The sequence below is a fragment of the Pteropus alecto genome, unplaced genomic scaffold (assembly GCF_000325575.1).
Source record: "Pteropus alecto unplaced genomic scaffold, ASM32557v1 scaffold97, whole genome shotgun sequence".
NCBI lineage: Eukaryota > Metazoa > Chordata > Mammalia > Chiroptera > Pteropodidae > Pteropus > Pteropus alecto.
The window spans coordinates 1,362,643-1,368,457 of NW_006439713.1; positions in this window are offsets into that span (position 1 = coordinate 1,362,643).

Genomic DNA, 5,815 nt, shown 5'->3' on the forward strand with positions numbered 1-5,815 from the left:
CCGCCGCACGCCGTCCGAGGGGGCTCGGCGTAGCGGAGGGACCGCGGAGCGCACCTAGCAAGGGGCGCCCTGCCCCGCGGCCCCACGGGCTCTGCGGAAAGCTTGCTTTACGGCCCCAAAGTTTGTGCGTCCACGTCCCGGAGGCCCTGGTTGCGGGTGGCACCGTGCACTGGCTTGTGTCCCAGCGTTTGCGTGCCGGGAGCCCCGAGCCGGTGCGTCAGAGGGCCGCCCCGCCCCAGGGACAGCGCGGTGGCCCCGAATCCCCAATCTTGTTTCGGATGCACAAGCGACGAGCCTAGTCCGCGGAAATCCTAGCGGTTCTTTAAGGAAGGCAGGATGGGATGGCGGCGGCCGGAGGTCAGCCAAGTGGGCAGGGGTCATCCCCTGCTGGGCCTGGAGCCACCGCATTCCTTGACCCAAGCCCGCTTCGGGGTCCTGGGGCTAAGAGAGGGAGCACAGCACACAGTGGGCCCGCTGACCCGCGGCTCCTGTCGCTCACAGCCCCGGAGAGCTGCGGGAAGCCTGGGAAATTACAAAGGCTGCGGAAGTGAGTTTCAAGGTGCTTAACAAACCTATAGTGAGAGGTTTGTTGACTTAGCCTAGGAAGTCCCAGAAGGTTCTCTAGGAAGTGAGGATGGACCCAACCTCCCCGGGACAAAGAGTGGGCACCGGGAGTGTGGTGCAGACCTTGCCAAGGCCAAAAGACCTGGGGGTGCAGCCTGGAGGGAGCCGAGGCTCCTAGACAGCTGCCGATGTGAGCGGGGTGGGCAGGGTGCGTGGCTGATGGGCCAGGAGAAGGAGGAGGCCCCCAGGAATCCACTGGAGAGTTGCCTGGCTCCCCCGGCTTCCCCAGAGGTGAGGCCTCTGTCCCGCACCCCAGCAGACCAGAGCAGACAGCTGAGTCAGAGTGGAGGCAGGGGCTCCACAGGGCAAGCACTCAGCGTGAGAGTTGGGGGAGTCCCCTGGGCTGGGCCCCCTGCAGACTGGTCATTCAGACCTGGTCTCTGCCTTTCAAAAATATCAATTACTGAGCAGCATGGGCCCTGGCTCTTGGCCTGACATTTATTTGGTCCTCGGCAACTTCCTTCTTATTGACTCGACACCCCCAAGGTCAGCCTTCTAACAGGGGTGTGTTGCTGGAGCCGCCTTGCAGCCAGGCACCTCGCACACTGGCTGCCCCGCCCTGAGGTCAGTCACCTTAATTGTAGGAGCAAATTTGGCCGCACTGAAATGATAATAGCAGCAAACACGAAGGTGGCACTTTCATCCAGCCGGGCGTCATGCCTAGCTGTTTATAACGTATTTAATGCAGCCGTAAGGAAACAGGCAGAGAGGAAAGATGCTTCTCCACGGTCTCGTAGGGAGAGGTGGGGGTGGGGGTTCCAGCCATCTGGAGCTCGGCTCCGGCACATACGGCCACTTACCTTTGCTTCTTCCCGGGCTCCTCCGACATCAGGTTGGAACGTGTGGAGACCAGTGGGGAGGAGAAGGGGAAGCCGAGAACGAGGCCCCGGCGATCCTCGTGCGAAAGCAGCTTGCTCGTGGGCCAGGCCAGTGAGAGTGACCCCTAACGTGACAGCAGAGCCCTGGGGGCAGCCCCACCGGGCTCTGTGCTGCCCGCTTATGACCTGGGCAGAGTGCAGAGCTGACTTCCCGGGCTGACGGGGCGTGGAGGAACAGGACGCTGGCAAAATGTCCTGTAGACAGCGAAGCCTGGACACGCACGGGACCCTGTGCCTGTGTGAGTGTGCCGACTGTTCCTCTGGGTCTAGCCTGGGGGTGAGCGGGCGGTCCGTGGGTCTAGCCTGGGGGTGAGCGGGCGGTCTGCCGGCACCCCGGGCTGGCGTCGCCCTCTGCCATCTAAACCTGGGGCAGGGGTCTTGTGGGAACTTTGTAGCAACACGGGCTCGTCGCTGTGGTTCCAGCCGCTGCATCCGACTCTGGGCGTGGGGAGTCTGTTTTGCTAAACTTTCCAGAAATTCCAGGGTTCGGAACTACTGCTCAAGTCTAAGCCTTGGGCAAGGAAGCAGAAAGGAGAGGCGTCTGGGTCAGCGTAGGGCCGGGTCCGTTTGGGTTACTCGAGGATTAGAAGCCAGCCCTGCTGGGGAGGAGGCCTGGGTGGCGTTAGAGGCTCCAGGGGCTTTCCTCCCTCCGCCCCCTCTTCCAGGCGGTCCCACCTCCTGCAATTGCTGACCCCGTGCTGCTCGTCCTGGGCCTTACTCCCCAGGGTGCCTTCCAGGGTCTGCCCCAGGACAGGCTGGGTGCCGCTGGACATGGGCGCAGGCCACCATGGATCTGAGAGCTGAGATCTGCGCTGGGCTGCAGCTGGTGAGTCCCTTCCTGGCTCAAGGTTGGGCATCCCCAAAGGCCATCTTGGGGAGCTCTAGCTTGCAAGCCCCCAGGGCAATGAGCCCTGGTACAGGGAAGGGGTGCACACGATAGCCCTGTGCCCCTGACCACCTTGGCCCCCGCTACACGCGAGATCCCCAGGGCGTGTTTATTATCCGCATTTCGCAGGGCTGGGCCGAGCACATGGACGTTCTAGGGAAGCGGCTGTGGTCAGGAAGGAGGGAGAGCCTGGCTGGGACCTGGTTTGTCCTGGACAGTGGTTAGGAGAAGAGGAACTGGGGTGTGGGGAAGATGTCACGGGCCGCAGCGGAACTATCTTGGGAGAAAGGCAGATGCTGACTTTTCCGGTGGAGGCGTAGGCACTGGGTTGGGTTGTAAACTGTGGACTCTGAAGCAGGGAGGTGACCCAAAGTCATGCTTCTTGCTCTTGCTAGAGGGGGGCCGTGGAGAAGGAAGGAAGGGCGCATGGGGTTCGCGTGTCCGGACGGAGGGGAGCCCTCCGGCATCTGTGGCGGGGGGCGGGAGGAATGGGGGCGCGGGTGCAGAAATGTGATCGGAAGGATGAGATGCCTGAAGGGCCTGGGGTTGCGGGCGTCTGGAAGCTCACGCAAGGGCAGGATGCACGGAAGAGCTGGAGGAGGGCGGAGGAGGGAGGAGGGAGGACGGAGAGGACACGGGCCGGAGTCCGGCGCGCGGGCGCTGCAAGGCTTTCTGAATGAGAGCTGGACTGAGGCAGAATGATGCCAGCCTTCGCTCCTGCTCGTTCGCATGTGGCTTGGGCCCAAGGGTCCGGTTCCCTTGAAGGTCCTCGCCGTCCACGGGCCTTCCTGGCAGGGCGCCGCGCCTGACCCCATCCCAGCCCTGATCTGAGCTCGGTGCGTGTGGCCCCTGGGTTTTCTAGGGATGATGGGTTTGGAGTTCATTCTTGGAGTTTCTGCCCATAGAGAATGAAAAGCTGTCACTTCTGGCCTCCCAGCTAAAGCCTGCTTCCCTTCTAGAATATACTTGAGAATCGAACATCTTCAGTTTGCAAATCGGTGTTCTTTCCAAGGCACCCCAGCTGACTCTGAACGTTCTCGTTGCTGGGAACTCGGTTTCTCTCGGTCGACTCAGACCTGCCTTCCTGATGTTTCTGACCGTTTCGATCCCCGTCTCTGCCTCCGGATCTACACGGAGCACACCGAGTCCCTTCCTGCATGACGGACAGCCCCTCATGCACTGGAGGGTACCTCTCAGCGGCTGTCACGGTGTTATCACTGAGCACTCGCGACGAGTCGGGCACGGCACAGCCCTGCTTATCTGTCGTCCCCATTTCACTGATGGGCTGGGGCAAGCTCTTTAACCCTCAGCCAGTGGGTGGCCTTTGTCACACCCCCTCCTGGAGGAACCTGGGCCTGCCCGTCCCCATAGGCATGCGGTCACTTTGGTGCACCTGGGCCTGTGAGGTCACCATGTCCTCAACTGGGAGGCTGGTTTTGTCCAGATGCAGGCTTTCTGGGCCTCGCTCGCTCGCTCCCTCCCTCCCTCCCTCCCCCACACCCCTCTCTCTTACGTTTCGTTTTTACACATTTGGCCTTTGGAACTCAGAAAACATTGGAACGATTCCTTTGTACGATACAAAACTAGATTTTTAAAAATAGTAAAAAAGGACCAGACCCGATGACTGCCCTAAAAAGTTTGTAATCTCAATGGGACAATGAGGCATTCATAGGAGAGGAAACTTGGATGGTGCAGACAATGCCTCTTCTGAGGCGGTGCCTGCCCGCCTCTCCCCGTCTGCCATCGCTGTGTGTGCCATTTGTCTGATTGCCTTATTTAATTTGAACTGTTATTTAAATCTACCACTATCTGTTCACTTTAATCCTACGGTGCACGATGTCCCCAACAGGACACGAAAGCGTCTTTGCCTACAATGTGATTTTATGCCGTAGCTGAGGCATAAGGGAGCATCGTGGACCATTTGTTCATTGGATAGGGAGTGTCTATTGGTGTTGCTTTGGAGTTTGAAGAAGGGACGCGGAATCTGAGGTCCAGGGAGGTGGGCCTCGTCGGTCTGTCACACCTCGTCACACCTCCGGGCCCTCAGAGACGCCCAGTGATGCGCAAATGTCAGTGTGTGATGAAGTCAGTGGAGCCTTCGTTATAGGGGACGCCCCCCGACCCCCTGGATCTGTGAGACTGAGGTCACTGGCATTATTAGTTTGGTGGCTTTCAAGTTTCGTCCCCAGCAAATGAGTTCTGAGAGCTCCGGAGGAAAGACACTAGGAGACAGTTCTTGTTTGGAAACAGCTTCGTTATGTCACCGCACGCAGATGGGGTTCTGCCGCACGATCGCAGGTGACTCGGAGTGACTCAGGGTGACGCAGCTCCCTGAGAGCAGGGCCTAGGAGGACCAGAGCGGCGCTGTCTGTGCTGTGACTCAGGGGGACGATGGCGGAGCGGGAGCTGGCCGATGACAGGGAGGGGTCAGGAGCTTCGGGGCCCATTTGCTCTTTTGTCCCTTCAAGGAAAAGTGGAAGAACAATCCTCTGTGTCCTTTAAATGACAGGAGGGAACCCCGTGGCCCCGTGTGGCCTCTCTCCCCTCGCTCCTCACAGAAACGGTCTGGTGGGCACGGACCCGCCGGCCTTGAAGACGGGCAGAGCCGGATGTGACCCCCGGGGCTTTTGGGACAGCGGTGTGTCCCCTCTCAGAGCCACGTCCACTGTGACGCATCACCCGTCCTTTCTTTGCGGCCACAGAGAATTATGGGCAGCATGACTCCCGGGTGCTGGGCGCACGGGGTGCTTTGGGCTCTAGGTCCTGTCGGCTGGGATCGCCGGATGAGACAGGACACCCCGCCGTGACCTCGGGGTCCCGGGCGTGTGCAACGATGGCGGCCCTCCCTGGAGCGTTCCTTGTCTCGCCGTTGGGAAGGCTGGATTTCGAGCGTCGAGTCCCCGTCGCTTTCAGAGGGCTCCCCAGCTGGCAGAGCCGCCAGTGGGATCGAATTTTCATTTCCTGAAACTTCACCCAAGCCTTTAACTGGCGAGATGGCGCAGAGGCACAGGCGGGACCTGCCGGGAGAGCAAACCAGAGCGGTGACAGTGTCCCCTCGGCCGAGACGCTTTTGAAACGAATCTTGGGAAGGTGACGGGTTCGTTCCTGCTCCGATTGGAGAGGAGTGGACTTTTTTGTGCTGATGTCAAGTCTCAGAACGCCCTCTCCTCACAAAGCGGACACGGGAATGGCATGTGACAGTCGCACCGTTCGGTGGCTTAGACGGTATGTGTGTTTGTGTTCCAAACAGTGGCCCCTCCCCCCAGTCTGTGGGTCCGTCCTCTGTCCTCTTACCCAGAAAGGTGTGGACTTTGTTTTTAATCTTAGAAAAACCTCGACGCTCTCAATAGGAACTGGTTCTGATAGTTAACTTACCTGAAATGCAAGGAAATGATCTGGTGCATTTTTGGGGGGGAGTGGGGTGGGG